The 19,137-nt window shown below is 35.5% G+C and overlaps 1 pseudogene; it reads left to right on the top strand.

Annotated features, from left to right (window-relative positions):
• The window catches only part of LOC108523608 (ras suppressor protein 1 pseudogene), a 67,201-nt pseudogene extending 60,822 nt beyond the window's left edge, over positions 1 to 6,379 (top strand).
• Positions 6,380 to 19,137: the final 12,758 nt, after the last annotated feature.

The following is a 19,137-nucleotide window of genomic DNA, read 5'->3' as shown; positions in this document are numbered from 1 at the left end:
AAAAAAAAAAAAAAAAAAAAAAAAAAAAAAAAAAAAAAAAAGAAATGAAAGGTGAGATTCTATTTCTGAGCTACCCATTCACTTTTCTTATGAGAACTGAATTTGTGTACTCTGTGAAATTTTCATATGCATTATTACACTGTCTTGGAAATGGCCATTTAAGTTTTCAACATGAGACAGCTAGCAGGACCTCATCAAGTTCTGTAGTTCTAACTGTATGTCTCCATTGGTCTCACATCTATGCCCTTGGGTTGGTTTCTACTCATGCCATTTTTTCAAAACGACTGTAATTACTAGAAAAATTGAATGAGCAAATATTAACTTGGCTGGGGTATGATTTTCAAACTACATTACAGTAGAGAACAAAGTTTGTAATGAGATTCTGTACTACTATTCAAAGCAATTAGGAGAAATGAGTATTGAGTTCTTAACATTCTGACAAGTTATTTCAATATTATGTCCAAATAAAGGAACTTTTTGTAATCAAAAAAACTGATTGATTTCTTGAGATTTTATAACATGAGACGAAAAAAGAAACAGTCGTCACTGTTCTTCCAGCAAGTCACAATTGTAATGTATTGAAAAATTTAATGGCCTTGACTTTAGAAGTGTAATGAGTTTTGCAGTTGCTCATGTGAGAGGTGACTGGTTATGCTGAATATATGGGTGCAAATAAGCAAATGTAACAGGTGACATTTGTTGTTCTAATAAATCCAGCTTTGAGCAAGTTTAGTGTAAAAGTTATAAATAATAAAGAAACTTTAAGAAAGAGAATATGTGACCACAGTATTTTTATGGTAAGGTAGGATGTCTTGAATACTAATCTGGAATTTTATTGGTAAGAGGGGCCATTTATTGAGTTCTTACTATATTTTGAATTTGGCCTAGGCACTGACTATCCCATTTAATCCTTATAAGCAATCCTGTGGGAAAATACAGCATGGATTATCTAAGTAACTTTCCTGCGACCACATAGCCCATAAATAGCAAAGATAATTCAGTTGTGGGTCAATTTCAATGATATTTCTACTGTCCTAGAGGTTTTGCATAAATATGTGATATTAGAAAGAATTAAATATCAGAATAGTTATGCATGGGGATTTGAGAGAAAGCTGCACAATTATATAGTGAGCATTTCAGTCAAGAGGGAGAAGTGATAAAATTATGTGTAGAGATGAGCAGGTCCTGTTTGGATAACTCATTGGTCTGCATCTAATCTGTATCTTCAGAGTTTTGTAGCCTGTTTATATCACACTTAATTTGATATTTGTTCTTCCAAAATCTCCTATAATTGGGTTTACCCTCCATGTCAGGGATAGATGAGGTTAATCCCAAGAGGATCAATGAAAACACTAACCAGTAACATTCCCAGAGCCTTTACAATGTGACTAACAGAAGGATGGAGTAGAAATAACCATTCTATTTTCAACGAACTTTTGCGTTTATCTCATTTTGAATGGACACAAGAAAATCTAAGAGAGATTCTCTTTAAGAATTTTATTCAAATGTCTCCTTGGGTAAAGTTTATATGGAGACTTTCAGAGCTAATATGTGAGATACTACTTTGATGGTTGAACAAAAAATGTAAAGAAATAATTATGATAAATCAAATGAAAGCTGTGTTTATATTATTAAAGCTGACAAATGTGTGACTTTATTACTTTATAGAATGAAGAGTTCTTAAATCATGTAAGCAATATTTTGTTCTTAAGACAAAGTTGGGGCCAGGTGCGGTGGCTCACACCTGTAATCCCAGCACTTTGGGAGGCAGAGGCAGGCGGATTACAAGGTCAGGAGTTCGAAACTAGCCTGGCCAACATGGTGAAACACCATCTCTACTAAAAATACAAAAATTAGCCAGACGTGGTGGTGGGCACCTGTAATCCAAGCTACTCAGGAGGCTGAGGCAAGAGAGTCACTTGAACCTGGGAGGTAGAGTTGCAGTGAGCTGAGATCCTGCCATTGCCCTCTAGCCTGGGCGACAAGAGCAAGACTCCATCTCAAAAAAAAAAAAAAAAAAAAGTCAAAGTTGACAAAAATGAATTGTGATAATGGTATTATTACTGATGCCTTAAAATTTAGGACACTCTAGTTTCAAATATTAATACATTTCAAAGTTTATTTTCAAGGACTATTACAGAAAACTTGATGCAGCAGTCACCAACTCATGACATGGCTTTTTTGTTCTGAATGAGGCTTGAGATATTGTACAAAAATGAGTGGATAGTTAAACTTTTTTTGAGCTGGGTGCATAAAATGAACTCTTGACTTTTTCTGATAGCCAAGAAATCTTCCCACACACAATCTGCAGCCCAGTTGCAAGTAGCTGGTGATCTCCATGGTCAGGTAAGTTGGTAGGTGTCTGCCTACAAGATGTAATTTAATGGGTATGAAAGGTCCTTTAATTTTTCCCCTTCACACCTGTCCTGCAGGTATCACAGGGACTGAAATTCTGCTAGCCAATAGCACTTTAAATTCAGATTCAATTTACACTTTTTGCAAGCACCAACTATACACCCAACTATTGCTGAAATTTTTATATACATGGTGTTTATGTGTTTAATTTTTATGAGTGTTTTCCCCTCTTACAACCTACATACTACAGATATTTTACAAGTCAATCAAGAGTCACATGTGGGCAAAACTAGCTTAGTATTCAAGAGAGAAAAATACAGTCACAAATATTTGATTTGAAGATTAAAATTAGTAACCCCCAATTTTATTGAAATAACAGGAGCTACGTCTTATTCATCTTAGTTCATTTTATTCTTCTTAACACACACAAACAGCCTTGGCTCTCCTTATGTGTAAATGACATTAAATACACATAATAAATCCTAAACAGAATAAACTGGTGACATCTCAAATTAGTTGAAAGGGAAAGAAGCAACTAACATAAAGAGTAAAATTGTAAAGAGCCCAGAGTAGTAGGGAGGCCAGGACAGGTGAGACTTCAAGGACAAGGAAGATGAACAATGGGAAACTCATAGAGAAAGTCAAGGATAGGCTGCTGTTTATTCTGAACATTGCAACTCCTGTCACCATGCTCCTCACCAGCAGTTCCCTGTTACTTAACAATCCATCAATGCCTTCTATTTTCTATAGAATAAAGTCTGGATTATTTAGCCAGGTTATGCCAGGGTCTCCAAAACCTGACCCATCTGTTCCTCTAGCATACCTGATCTAGCCTGTCTCACCACACTCTTTCCTGTAATGGGCATTTGTGCCTGCCATTCTTTTTCTTCTTTCCTAACCATTCCACAAGCCAGCCCAAACATCTTCTGCAAAACCTTCTCTGAGTTAATCCTTTCATCCTCTGTGCTGTGGTACCTCCTACACACTTTATAGTGTAGCTTATTTGATCCAATAATTACAATTGTATGTTTCCCTAGCCAAATTATCCACTAGACTGGGAACTCTTTGGAAACAGAAATTATACTTTGCGTACTTATGTGTCCTCAGCCTTTTGTTCAGAGACTGTGGCATGATAGGCATTCAGTAGATATCTGCTTGATGTGTGAAAATATGGAAATTTATGTTTCTTAGCCTAACATCCAAGGTCCTCTTCCAGTCTCACTTTCTGAAGATAAAATGTCATAAGGATTTGGTAAGCTTTTACTTTTTTAGGGATGTAAAATGAGGATGATGAATGTGCCTACCTCACTAGGTTATCATGAAGATTAAATAAAATGGTCCATGTAAAACATTTAGCACATTTAGCATGTTGTCAAAGCATTGATAAGGACGCAAATGATACTGACTAGTATCATTATATGACACAGTTTTCAATATAGATAGGTCTTTAAGATTGTGTAAGAATAAATAAGTAAAAGATTAGTATATGGTAAAGACTTTCAATGCTATGGAAATACTGAAGAAGATTGGATAAAGGGGTAGAGTCCGGTGAGGAGTTAACACTGTCTGGCATCTGAATGCAGAGTAGGGAAAGCAGAGGGAAATTCCAAGGACAAAGAATCATGACACCAGATCAGGGGATTTAAAGATTACTTTTATCGCAAGATTTTTTTTTCATAAAAATCTTCAACAGAGGAGGAAAGCTAGAGTATATTATGTTTAAATAAGCTGAAATTCTTGAGTATTTTGTAAAAGTTTCTCTGTGATCAATTTGACATATTTTAAATTAGAGGCTATCTTGATAAATTGCTTGGAATCTGAGCTTAAATTTCTTCTCTTCATTTTGTTGATAGAAGTCCTACACTGTTGAATTGCTTTCATTTTGTCTTAAGTCAGGACATTTCCCATGGCAGTTAGATAATTTCTGTAATAACACTTCATGCATAACTGCTGGCTAACTATAGTATTATCCTTGCCATTTCTTTTTATAAGCATATACCATGAAAATTTGTGACAATTTTGTTAAAATATACAGTCTCAAATTGGATTCTTACACATTCTTGTGAATTCTGAATTCTCTTCTTTGAAAGCTTCCTAGATAGCTCAGAATTCACTGGGTTTTCCACATACTCCCTTGAAGGAGATTTTGAGTGCTTTTAGCAGCTATTACAAACTAGTTAATGGACTTGGGCCAAGTCAGTGCTCTCTTTTCTGCTTCCATTTTATCTCTTGCTGAATGGGAATCTCTACCAATCTCTCTTCCTCCAGGGAAGAAGTGTACAGATAAGTGAAACAACATATTTGAACTATTTTATAGATCCCTGGAAGAAAGGAACCAAGAACATAATTCTTTGACCTAGTTAACAATTTTGGGCCTGCTTTGTACTATTGCTGGGTTTGTAGTAGTCTTTGTTTGCTGTTTTTCCTTCCTTTCTGATCTGTGGGCTACTGTCGATTTATTATCACTACTTTAGGCACATAAACTGGTGAACAGAAAGGAGATTCTTTACTCTCAGCTATTAGACAATGTCCGTCTTTTAGAAGTAGCATACAGATGAGGATACAGTTCAAGTTTCAGTCTGGAATTTATCTCCCAGGCATCTTTCTACCAAAATGTGTTGACCGTCTCCCTAATCACTACCCTGTCATAAAATAGCCATGTCAGATAACCATGGCTTTGTACATTTGGCCATGTTCAAAAAGAAAGGTTGCTCTTCTAGCTAATAAATGTAAATAGCTTCAGAAGTACAATAAAAGTGCATCCTGCTGCAGTCTGTCATTCCATGCCCATGCTGTTAGGTGCTGCTCTTTGTGACCACGTCCAAGACTCTGAAAAAGTCTGTGGACAGCCAGGAAGTGGACAGGGTGACTAGGTCATCTCCAACATGCTGTATGTCAATGGCACATTTTCCTTATCCCATACCATACAACTGGTCCTCAGCCATAACATGCTTGCAGTGGTGCCACCAAACACAGCAGAACTGAAGAATTTGGAAGTGCTCAACTTCCTTAATAGCCAAATTGAGGAGCTTCCCACACAGATCAGCAGCCTTCAGAAACTCAAACACGTGAACCTGGGCATGAATGGGCTAAATACTTTGCCTGAAGGATTTTGCTTTCTACCCAGCTCTTGACCTTCTGAACTTGATGTACACTTTGAATGAAAATTCTCTTCCTGGAAACTTCATCTACCTTACCACCTTCTGTGCACTCTTTTGTAAGTGACAATGATTTTGAAATCCTGCAACCAGATATTAGGAAGCTCACAAAGTTGCAGATACCCAGCTTTAGGGATAACAACCTGATCTTGCAGCCTAGGGAAACTGGGGAGCTTGCCCAACTTAAAGAACTCCACATTCGGGGCAACTGCCTGACCCTTCTGCCCCCAGAACTAGGAAACTTATATTTAACTGGTCAGAAGAAGGTATTCAAAGTGAGGAACAGCCCCTGGGTTACCCCAGTTGCTGGCCATTTCCAGCTTGGTGTGTCCTGTGTGTTTGAATGTGTCTGTTCTGAGACATATGAGTACTTCCATGGCAGCACATGCAGGTAAATCCAGAACAACCAAAAAAGAATAATCACAAATCAAAAAAGATTAGCTGGAAACATCTGACAGTCAGTAACAAATAAGGGGTGGACATTGGCTGGGCCTCTGGCTTCTTCTCTCACCAATACTTCTGTCGTTTCTTGCTGTCTCTCAAATAAATACAATGTGCCCGTGAAAAATAAAGACATACAATAAAAGGCAAAATGTATTTTATAAATCAACATTCTATCCTTAAATACTTGGGAATTACTCTTTTAACAAGTTCAGTTACTAGCATAAGTGATTTAACAAGGAATCAAGTATAATTGGATTCTAAGTACCTTCAGGTACAATTTGACCCAAATTATTTTATTCAGTAACAGAAAGAAACACTGCACCTTATTTGCAACTTGACTGCATTTTCTAGGAAGCAGATAAGGTCAGATACTTCAGAAGAACTATTTATCTGCAAGAAGATATCCTTGTACCACACAGAGATTTAGAGGAATTAAAAAAACATTTTGTTTAATTTTTTTGTGTATATGGTGCAATTCAGTGCTTTTCCACAAATGATTCAATGGGAGACCATAGAAATAAGTTAGTATTAGTGTGGTCTTTGAAGTCAAACCGACCTCTTTACATAACTAGGCTTCAGCTGTGTAATCTTAAGCATGTTAAATCCTCCAAGACTCAGTTAGCTCATCTATAAAATGGAGTTAAGCGTGTAACTTTTTAATAGAGCAAGATTAAATGAAATTATAAATGAAACATGCTTTGCACAGAACATGGCACGTGAGAAGCATACAATAGCTATTAACCATACTTATTCTTATCTATAAAGTAGATGAAATGACTTCCCTTTTTAGACTCTACGGAACCTAATTATAGTTAAAAATATGCAGAATAAATGCTAGCCTATGTTAAGTGAAATAAGCTAGGCACGGAAAGACAAACATCGCATGTTCTCACTTATATGTGAGAGCTAAAAATTAAAACCAGTTGAAACTCATGAAGATAGACAGTAGAAAAATGGTTACCAGAGGCTGGGAAGGGTAGTAGCGGAGGGATGGTTAATGGGTACAAAAAACAGAAAGAATAAGTAAGACCTAGTATTTGCTAGCACAAGAGGGTGACTATAGTAAAAATTAATGTAATTCTTCATTTTAAAATAACTAAAAGAGTATATTTGGATTGCTGGAAACACAAAAGATAAATGCTTGAGGTGATGGACACCCTATTTACCCTAATGTGATTATTATGCATGGCATGCCTGTATCAAAATATCTCATGTGACTCATAGATACATGCACTTATTATGTACCCTCAAAAATTAAAAATTAAAAAATAAATAAAACAAATGCTAGTAAGCCACAGATGGTGAGTCTTAGGAAATCTTGCATCACATTAAATTCTATTTTTCACACAAAGTCTTTGTCATTCGGTGTATATTTTGCATTTATAGCACGTCTCAATTAGATTAACCTCATTTCAAGATCTCAATTGCTATGTGAAGCCACCATATTCGACAGTTCAGGACTGTACAGTTTCCACCTTCCCATTCCCGGTTGAGTAATTCTTTATCTGGAGATGATCTCAGCTGGAAAAAGGGAATCTCTGCATTTTGCTTGTCAGTCCTGAGGCCAGTGACAGCTGTGCTTTTCTACGTACTAAAAGAAGGTTTGGCATCAATGTTTAAAAAAAAAAGTGTATCTCTCATCCTGAGAGTCATCTTGAGCAAATGCAGTCAGTCGGTCTTTCTCTAACCCTTGTGTAAATCTGGAATGTGTTTCTTTCTGCAGTTTGACATGAGACCGGTCTCTAGATTGTGAAAATCAGACAAGACTGTCTGACCCTGAAATTGATTCTGCAGCCTTTCCAGGTCCAAGAACTTGCTTCCCTGGGCAATTGTGAGGCTCTCATTTTAGTACCTCAGAGAAGCAGAGAAAATACAGATACGGAGAGAACGAGATAATAGTAATAGTAATAGAATAAATAACTACACTTTCACTAGCATATGTTCTAGCATTTTCTGAGGCCTATGTGCCAAGAAGTGTGCTGTCTTAGATATCCATCATCTAATTTAATAGAATATAGTATTTTAAAAATTGGATCTCCTGAGATTTTACAGAAAGACCGTTATTTAGATGACCTATTTAAAAACTAAGGTCTATCAAATTAGATACAGTACTACTAGCTTGAATTAAATGTAATTTAACCACATTAAATGTAATTTTCTTAAAGGGTACCTTTCTTTCTGCTCCTCAAAAGCTCATGCACACTAAGGTTGACTTTTCTTTATACTCTTCCTAACAACCAAATATTATTACTGTTATTTTAGTGCTCAATTTTTAAATTATTTGAAAGCATTTATTGAGCAGTTACAATATGCTGAGCACTGACCTAAGTACTTTATATACATTATCTCATTTAATCCCTATGGAAACTAAATAGTAGACATTTATATTGTCATTATATTCATTTGTTAGGTTCACTTACATATGGAAAAGTAGATGCTTAGTGATATTAACAACAAAACAAAACAAAACAAAAAAATAAACCACTTCTATTTTCGCAAAGACACTAATTGACAGAGGTGGAACTCAAACCTCAAACCTCAAAAAGGTTTTGTGAGCATACTATTACCAAATAAAATATTGCTATGATATGATATATTTATGCATAATACAGTAATTTGTTTCCTCAAAATTATATGGAATAATTACTTTTCATCTCTTCATTGTGGAAAATTAGCCTAGATTACAAAATCAGGGCAAGAAGTTGTTTTTGCTTCAAATAGTCAGCATTAGACTTAGTTATTAAAGAGTTTAATACTGATTAAAAGTGTAAGCTCCAGAATTAGATGACCTATATTCAGACTCTAATAATTTCCAGCTGAGTAATCAAGAACAAGTTATTTAACTCCCCTAAACCTCATTTTTCTCATCTGCAAAATGGAAGTAATAACTGCAATAGATTAATGCAGTTAGCACGGTGTCATACACATAGTAAGACCTTCATGAATATTAGGTTGGTTGTTATAATAATAATAATAATTAAAATCTTATATGTTTCTGCATTCTACAAGAAGTTCACAATGCCTGGAAAAGAATGATCTTTTCTTTTTTCTAAATTGATATGTCAGGCTGGACGCAGTGGCTTCCACCTGTAATCCCAGCACTTTGGGAGACCAAGGCTGGAGGGTCACTTGAAGCTAAGATGGGTCTAGAGACCTTGTCTTTACAAAGAAAAATTTTTTTAATTAGCCGGGCATGGTGGCACGTGCCTGTAGTCCCAGCTACGCAGGAGGCTGAGGCAGGAGATTGCTTGAGCCCAGGAGTTTGAGGCTACAGGGAGTTATAATCACATAGCTGAACTCTGACAAAGCAAGTCCCTGTCTCTAAAAAAATAAAATAAAATAATTTATATGCCATAGTTGTACATATCTTTGGGATGCGTGTGATATTTTGATACATATCTATAATGTAGAATGATCAAATCAGAGTAATTGGGATATCCGTCCCCTCAAACATTTATTTTTTCTTTGTGTTGGGAGTATTACAATTCTTCTAGCTATTTTGAAATATACAACAAATTATTGTTAACTGTATAACTATAAAATGCTCTATTATTGAACACTAGAACTGATAGCTTCTCTCTCTTTACTTTTGTACCCATTAATCAACTACTCTTTATTCTCCATCCTTCCTTTCCTTCCAGGCCTCTAGTAACCACCATTCTACTTTCAACCAACATGAGATCCACCTTTTTAGCTCCCACTTATGAGTGCAAACATGTGATGTTTGTCTTTTCTGTGCTGTGCTTATTTCACTTAACACAGTGACCTCCAGTTCCAACTACATTGCTGCAAGTGACAAGATTTTATCCTTTGTTATGGCCCATTAAGATTCCATTGTGGGCCGGGCATGGTGACTCACGCCTGTAATCCCAGCATTTTGAAAGGCCGAGGCGGGCGGATCACGAGGTCAGGAGTTCGAGACCATCCTGGCTAACACGGTGAAAATCCGTCTCTACTAAAAATACAAAAAAAAAAAAAATTAGCCAGGCATGGTGGCAGGGGCCTATAGTCCCAGCTACTCGGGAGGCTGAGGAAGGAAAATGGTGTGAACCCAGGAGTCAGAGCTTGCAGTGAGCCAAGATCGTGCCACTGCACCACTCCAGCCTGGGCAACAGGGCGAGACTCTGTCTCAAAAAAGAAAAAAAAAAAAAAAAAGAAAGAAAAGAAAAGAAGAGATTCCATTGTGTGTATATCTCACATTTTCTTTATCCATATATCCACTGATAGACACTTACGTTGCTTGAATATCTTGACTATTGTGAATAATGCTGTAGTAAACACGGGAGTGCAGATATCGCGTTCATATACTGATTTCCTTTCAGCAGTGGGATAGCTAGATCATGTAGTAGTTCTCTTTTTAGGTTTTCAAGGAATCTCCATAATGTTTTCTATAATAGTTGTACTAATTTACATTCCCACCAACAGTGTAAAAGAGAACCCCTTTCTTTACATCCTCTCCAGTACTTATTATTCTTTGTCTTTTTATAGCTATTTGAACTGGGGTGAGATGATATCTGTTTGTGGTTTTAATTTGCATTTCCCTAATAATTGGTGATTTTGAGCATTTTTTGAAATATACCTGTTTGCCATTTGTAGATCTTTTTTCGAGAAATATCTATTCAGCTCTTTTACCCAATTTTAAATTTGATGATAATGATGTTTTTTAAGTGTTTGAATTGTTTGAGTTTGTTTTGTTTTGTTTTGAGATGGAGTCTTGCTCTGTCACCCAGGCTGGAGTGCACTGGCGTGATCTCTGCTCACTGCAACCTCCGCCTCCTGGGTTCAAGCAATCTTTGTATTTTTAATAGAGATGCAGTTTCACCACGTTGGCCAGGCTGGTCTCGAACTCCTGGCCTCAAGTGATACACCTGCCTCATTCTCCCCAAGTGTTGGGATTACAGGCGTGAGCCACCATGCCTGGCTCGTCAAGTTTTTCAATGTATCTCTTGTCAGATGGATAGTTTGCAAATATTTTCTCTGATACTATAGGTTGTCTCTTCCCTTTGTTAATTGTTTCCTTTGCTGTGCAGAAGCTTTTTAGCTTATTGTAATTCCATTTTCCTATATTTGCTTTTGTCGCTTGTGCTTTGGAGGTCTTACCCAAAAATCTTGACCCAGACCAATGTCCTGTAGTATTTCTCCAGTATTTTCTTCTAATAGTTTTATAGTTTCTTTCCTGGCTGTGCAGGGACTTGCTGTGAGATGCAAGCCCCATCTGAGCCAACAAGACCTGGTTCTCCAGCCTTGGCCTGACAGCAGACTCCCTCAGGGACCCAGTCTCAGCTCCAACCATCCTACTGCAGTTAGAAAACCATCCCATCTGTGCTGAAACTTGCTGGGAGACATGCACCTGCCTAAGCCAAGGAGAAAGGGGTCTCCTTTTTGGTTTTAGAAAAGAGAGGGAGAGGATACTGTTTTCCGAGTACTGACTTTGATGAGGTGCCCAGCAACTTTAGAAAGCTACTGGTCTGTCTCATCTTGTGTCACACGTCAGGAGTTTCCCACTTTTGCACTAGGTATTTGTAGCATTAACCTAAGTCCCTAGGATTGCCTAATAACACTAGACCTGAAGCAGTTGAATAGGCTTATGATTATGTGTTTCTATTAAAGAACTCAGATTCCTATCTGAGATGTAATAGTCTGCAAGTGCTCAATTTATTTTACTATTCATACTTTAAATTAGTTATGAAGACTGGAAGAAGTTTAAATGCAACTACTGACCTCATTTCAATTTTCACGTCAACTTGCATGTTTTTGAAGTGACAGCACTTTTTAGATAACGGAGTTACAAGTTTATCAGCATGGGTCTGGATATAAGGTCTGGCATTCCTACAGCTATTTAAATTTCTCCAGACACATATTTCTGAAAATTAGGATGACAGGAGTAAATAAGTTTCTGGGACATAATGACATCAATTCTGTAGTAAATTTTTTTCATTAATATCCTGCAAATTATCAAATTAATGGATAAAATACCCAAGTAATTACTCCAGAGAATATGCAAGATGCATTTTAAGTTTGCTAGCTTTGCCTTTAAAAAATAGCTAATTTTTTTTCTTGATGTGTGGGCAAGAAGAGATTGACGAGAGTAAAAACAAAAGTTACTTTCAACATAATGATTTCTTTATCATAAATACAAGCCTCAGCTCACTGACTGTCATGTGAGTTAAAAATAATAGCTTTCCCAGTGCTTTATCTTTGGGACATATATTATTTAAGTGCTAAATACAGTTACTTAAATATCTTCTTCAACGTAGAATAAAAACCCTGACTTTTTTCATTAGGTTAGAATTAGTGCATAGAAGCTAAGAAATAGTAAAACTTATGTAATCATATTATGCTTGGGAAACTTTGTTTTCTTGCAGACAGAGGTATTTGTCTCTTATTTATTGTGTTGATCATGAAAATAGTATTACAAAAATACAAAGGTGTTACAAAAACTTAATCAAGTCAGCATGTATACTGCATATGTGTCTTGTGGAATATTTACCATTTAATCAAGAACCTAAAAAAAATATAACCTAGCTCCCAAAAAGTAACAACAGTGGTTAACTGTCCGGTTAAAGAAAAGTAAAACAAGGCCGGGCATGGTGGCTCACGCCTGTAATCCCAGCACTTTGGGAGGCCAAAGTGAACATGAACACTTGAGGTCATGAACTCATGAACACTTGAGGTCAGGAGTTCATGAGCAGCCTGGCCAACATGATGAAACCCTGTCTGTACTAAAAATACAAAAAAAATTAGCCAGTCCTGGTGGTGTGTGCCTGTAATCCCAGCTACCCGGGAGCCTGAGGCAGGAGGATTGCTTGAACTCGGGAGGCGGAGGTCGCAGTGAGCCAAGATCGCACCACTGTACTCCAGCCTGGGCTACAGAGTGAGACTCTATCTCAAAAAAAAAAAAAAAAAAAAAAAAAGAAAGGTAAAACTAAAACAAGGTAGCAAAAAATGTGGTTTTCTTTTCTTTTTAAAAAGTGTTGTTTTAAAAATGAAGGAATTAACAGATAAAATTGCATGTACAGACGGGTCACTTAAGGTCGGAGATATGTTCAGAGAAATGCATTGTTAGGTAATTTCATTGTGCAAACATCATAGAGTATACTTAAAAAAGCCTGGATGTTATAGCCTACTACACACTTAAGGTATGCAATACAGCCTATTGCTTCGAGGTTACAAACCTGTACAGTGTGTTACTCTACTGAATACTTTAGGTCATTGTAAAGCAATGATAAATATCTGAGTATATAAATATGTCTAAACATAGAAAGACACAGTAGAAACACAGCATTACAATCTAATTGAGATCTCCGTCATATATATGATTCATCATTGACCGAAATATCATTATGTGGCACATGACTGTATTTACCATGCACAAAATGATAGTTTGAAGTATATATACATTGTGGAATGACTAAGTCTAGCTAATTACCATATGCATTACCACATGTAGTTACCATTTTTGTGGTGAGAACACTTTACATCCATTCTATTAGCATTTTTCAAGAACACAGGAATATTATTAACCATAGTCCCGATGTTATACAATAGATCTCTTGACCTTATTCCTCCTACATTACTGAAATTTTGTATCCTTTGATCAATATCTTCTCAACCCCTTCCAAAATCCCTCCCCACTCCAGCCTCTTGTAGCCACCATTCTACTGTTTACTTTTGTGAGATAAATTTTTAGATTCCACATATAAGTGAGATCATGCAATAAATTTCTTTCTGTGCCTGGCTTATTTCACTTAACGTGATGTCTTCTAGGTTCATCCATGTTGTCTCAAGTGACAAGATTTTCTTCTTTTTAGAAGGTTGAACAGTATTCCATTGTGCGTATTGGTGACATTTTCTATATCCATTCATCCACTGATGGACACTTCGGTTGATTTCATAGTTTGGCTATTGTGAATAGTGCTGCAATGAACATGGAAGTGCAAATATCTCTTCAAGATACTAATTTCGTTTCCTTTGGATATATACCTAGTGTTGGTGTATATTAGTATATAGCTGTATATACATTGGCTTTGATGGATTATATGGTATTTCTATTTTTAACTTTTTGAAGAAACATTATACTGTTTTTCATACTGGCTGTATTAATTTACATTCACACCAAAAGTACACCAGGATTTCCTTTTCTTCACATCTTCACTGATACTTGTTATCTTTTGTCTTTTTGATCATAGCCAATCTAACAAGTGTGAAGTGATACAACATTGGAATTTTAATTTGCATTTCTCTGATGATTAGTGATGTTGAGCATTTTTTAATATACCTGTTAGCCATTTGTTTATCTTATTTTGAGAAATGTCTATTCAGGACATTTGCCCATTTTGGGGGGATATTAGGTACATTTTATTTTTTTAATTTATATTTTATTTCAAAAGGTTTTTGAGGAACAGGCTGCGCTCATTTTTAATGGGATTACTTGTATTCTTGCTATTAAATTGTCTTAGTTTCTTACATGTTTTAGGTATTAACCCCTTAACAGATATATAGTTTGCAAATGTTTTCTCCCATTCTGCAGATTGTCTCTTCACACTGTTGATTATTTCTTTGCTATGTAGATGCTTTTTATTTTGATGTAATTTGTCTATTTTTGATTTTGTTGCCATTGCCTTTGGTGTCATATCCAAAAATTCATTGCTCAGGCCACTGTCATGGAACCTTTTCCCTAGGTTTTCTTCTAATAGTTATATAGTTTTCGGCTTTACATTTTACTCTTTAAATCATTTTTAATTTATTTTTGTATATGATGTGACATAAAGGTCTAATTTCATTCTTCTACGTGTGGATATTCAGTTTCTCCTACACCATCATTGAACAGACCTTCCCTTCCCCCTTATATACTCTTGGTGCCTTTGTCATAAATCAGTTGGCTGTAAATGTGGAGATTTATTTCTGCTCTTTCTCTTCTGTTCCATTGGTCTACGTGTCTGTTTTCCTGCCAGGATCGTTATAATTTGGTTACAATAACTTTGTGATATATTTTGAAGTCAGGTGCCTCCAGCTTTGTTCTTTATGGTCAAGATTATTTTCACTCATTGGGGTCTTTTGTGGTTCCATATTAATTTTAGGATTTTTTTTCTATTTCTGTGCAGAATGTCACTGGTATTTTCATAGGGACTGAATTGAATCTGTACATCACTTTGGGCAGTATGGATATTTCCAATTCATGAATCTGGGATATCTTTTCATATATTTGGATCTTCTTCAATGTCTTTCATTAGTGTCTAGTTTTCAGTGCAAATATGTTTCATTCCTTGGTTAAATTTATTCTTAGGTATTTTGAGGAGCTATTATAAATGGGATCAGTTTCTTCAGTTTTTCCATATTGTTTGTTGTTGGCATATGAAATGCTAGAGTTTTTGTATGTTGATTTTGTATCCTGCAACTTTACTGAATTTATTAGTTCTAGCAGTTTTTTGGTTGAGTCTTTTGGGCTTTGTATGTATAAAATCATGCCATCTGCCAATGGGGACAGTTTAACTTCCTCCTTTTCAATTTGGAGCCTTTATTTCTTCCTCTTTATGTATTGCTCAAACTAGGACCTCAGTACTATATGGAATAGAAGTAGTGTAAGTGGGCACCCTTCTCTTGTTGCAGATCTTAAAGGAAAAGCTTTAAATTTTCTCTGTTGAGTGTGATATAGGCTGTGGGTTTGACCTATAGTACTTTTATATTGCTGAAGTATATTCCCTCTATGCTTGTTTAATTTGTTGAAAGTTTTTATCATGAAAGGATGGTGAATTTTGTCATAGGTTTTTCTGCATGTACTGAAATGATTATATGTTTTTAGTCCTTTATTCTGTTAATGGTATGTAGCTATTTATTGATTTACATATGTGGAACTAACCTTGCCTCCCTGAGGTGAATCCCACTTGATCATGGTGACTGATCATTTTAATGTGGTGTTGAATTTGGCTGGTATTTTGTTGAAGATTTTTGTATCTATGTTCATCAGGGATGTTGGCCTGTAGTTTTCCTTTTTCATCTTGTTATTGTCTGGCTTTTGTATCAGGATGATGTTGGCCTTATAAAATAAGTTTGTAAGTATTTCTTTCTCTTTAATTTTTTAATTTTCTTTTCTTTTTTTTTTTTTTTTTTTTTTTTTTTTTTTTTTTTTTTGAGCCAATCTTGCTCTGTCACCCAGGCTGGGGTGCAGTGGCGCGATCTCGGCTTAATGCAAGTTCCCTCTCCCAGGTTCACACCATTCTCCTGCCTCAGCCTCCCGAGTAATTGGGACTACAGGTGCCCACCACCTTGCCTGGCTAATTTTTTGTAGATTTTTAGTAGAAGAGATGGAGTTTCATCATGTTAGCCAGGATGGTCTCGATCTTCTGACCTCATGATCCACCCGCCTCAGCCTCCCAAAGTGCTGGGATTACAGGTGTGAGCCACCGCGCCTGGCCGTTAATTTTCTTGAATAGTTTGAGAATGGCATTAGTTATTTTTTAAGAGTTTGACAGAATTCAGTAGTAAAGCCATCAGGTCTTTTTTTATAGGAGACACTTTATTACTGATTAAATCTCCTTACTCATTATTGGTCTGTTATAGTTTTCAATTTCTTTATAACTCAGTCTTTGTAGCTTTTTTTTTTTTAAGTTATCCAATTTGTTGGCATATAATTGTTCATAACAGTCTCTTATAATCCTTTGTATTTCTGTTGTATGAGTTGTAATGTCCCCTTTTCATTTTTTATTTCATTGATTTGAGTCCCTATTTTTCTTAGTCTAGGCAAGGTTTTGTTGATTTTGTTTATCTCTTTAAAAAACAAACTCCTAATTTTATTGTCTTTTCTATTGTTCTAGTCCTTATTTCATTAATTTCTGCTCTGGTCCTTATTATTTTCTTCCTTCTACTAACTTTTCACTTAGTCTTTTGTTTTTCTAGTTCCTTGAGGTGCAACACTAGGTTGTTTAGTTGAAATTTTTCTTTTTTATAAGATAGGCATTTATTGCTACAAACTTTTTTGTGTATTGCATAGGTTTTAGTATGGTGCATTTCCATATTGTTTGTCTTAGGAAGTTTTTAAATTTCCCTTTTAATTTCTTCATTGATCCATTGGTTGTTCAGGAGTATGTCTAATTTTCCTGTATTTGTGACTTTTTTGAAGTTCCTTCTCTTATTGATTTCTAGTTTTATACCATTGTAGTCAGAAAATATACTTGATATGATTTCAGTCTTCTTAAATTTGTTAAGACCTGCTTTATGCCCTAATATATGATCTATCCTGAGAATGCTCCATGTGCAACTGAAAAAAAAGTTGTATTCTGCAGCTGTTTGATGACATGCTCTGTATATGTCTGTTAGATCCATTTGATTTAAAGCGTTAAGATGTACCCTTATCAATGTTCTGTTTGGATGATCTGTCCATTGCTTAAAATGAGGTGGTAGAGTCCCCTGTTCTTTTGTTTAGTTTCTGTGGGTACATGGTAGTTGTATATATTTATGGGTACATGAGATGTTTTGATACAGGCATGCAGTGTGAAATAAGCATATCATGGGGAATAGGATATCTATTCCCTCGAGCATTTATCCTTTGAGTTACAAACAATCCAATTATACTCCTTAAGATATTTTATAATGTACAATTAAGTTGTTATTTAGTATAGTCACCCTGTTGTGCTATCAAATAGATCTTATTCATTCTTTCTATTTTTTTTGTACCCATTAACCAACTCCACCTCTCCCAAGTCCCTCACCTACTATTATTGTATTGCAGTTTATCTCCTGCTTTAAATCCATTGATTTTTTTTTGCTCTATATATTTAGGTGCTCTGATGTTGTATATATATATATATATGTTTGCTATTGTTATATTCCATTGCTATAGTTGAGTATTGGTGTTTTATTCCTTTAGCTACTTTATTTCTTTTATTTGGAAAATTGAATTCATTTACATCAAGGTAAGTATTGATAAATAAGACCTTACAACCACCATTTAATTAATTGTTTTCTAGTTCTTCTGTAGACCCTTTGTTCCTTTCCTTCTCTTTTTTGTCTCCCCTTGTGGCTAAGTGAATTTTTCTAGTAATGTCTTGATTTCTTAGGTTTTGTTTTCTTTTGTTGTTGTTGTTTTTTTGTTTTGTTTTGTTTTGTTGTTTGTTTTCTTTTCTGTATCTACTATAGGTTTTGCTTTGTGATTACCATAAGGCTCATAAAAAATCTTTAGTTATAAAAGGTTATTTTAAGCTGATAACTTCTATGTTGATAAAACAAATCTGTACACTTTTCTCCACTCCCACCTTTCTTTTGAATTTTGATGTCACTATTTCTGTCTTTTCATATTGCATATCTCTTAAAAATTATTTTAGCCATCTTTTTTAGTTTTGTCTTTTAACCTTCATACAAAAGACATAAGTAATTTACAAATATCATTACAGTATTAGAGTATTCTGAATTTAACTGTGTGCTTATTTTTACCAGCGGATTTTATATTTTCAGAGTTTTTGTGATACTCACTAGTATTCGTGCTTTCAGCTTAAAGAACTCTGTTTAGCATTTTTTGTAATGAAGTTGGTGGTAATGAACTCCCTCAACTTTTGTTTTTCTGAAAATGTCTTTATTTCTCCTTCATTTCTGAAGGACAGCTTTGCTGGCTACAGTATTCTTAGCTGGGTTCCTTTTTTTTCCCCTCCCATTTAAATATGTCATCCCACTCTCTCGGGCCTGTAGTATTTTTGCTGCAAAGTCTTCTGCTAGCCTGCTAGCTGTATTATCATTTTGTATATGTTATTTGCTTCATTTCTCTTACTGTTTTCAGAATCTTCTCTTTGGCTTTGATTTTTGAGTTTGATTCTAATATGTGTTAGGGACGTCTTTTTTTTTTTTTTTTTTTTTTTTTTTTTTTTTTTTTGGATTAGATCTGGTTGGAGACTTTTGACCTTGTTCTTAGATACTTACATCATTCTCCAGATTGAGAAAGTTTTCTGCAACTGTTTTTTAAAAATAAATGTTCTAACCCCTTTATCTTTCTCTTTTTTATAAAGAAATGTTCTAACTCCTTTATCTTTATCTTTTCCTTCTTTAACTCCCATGACTTGTACATTTGCTCCTCACCCCCCCTTTTTTTTTCCTTCTGAAATGGAGTCTTACTCTGTTGCCCAGGCTGGAGTGCAGTGTTGCGATCTCAGCTCACTGCAACCTCCACCTCCTGGGTTCAAGCGATTCTCCT

Source organism: Rhinopithecus bieti, unplaced genomic scaffold (assembly GCF_001698545.2).
Source record: "Rhinopithecus bieti isolate Rb0 unplaced genomic scaffold, ASM169854v2 scaffold_73860, whole genome shotgun sequence".
Classification (NCBI taxonomy): domain Eukaryota; kingdom Metazoa; phylum Chordata; class Mammalia; order Primates; family Cercopithecidae; genus Rhinopithecus; species Rhinopithecus bieti.
This window is presented reverse-complemented; position numbering and strand designations above follow the sequence as displayed.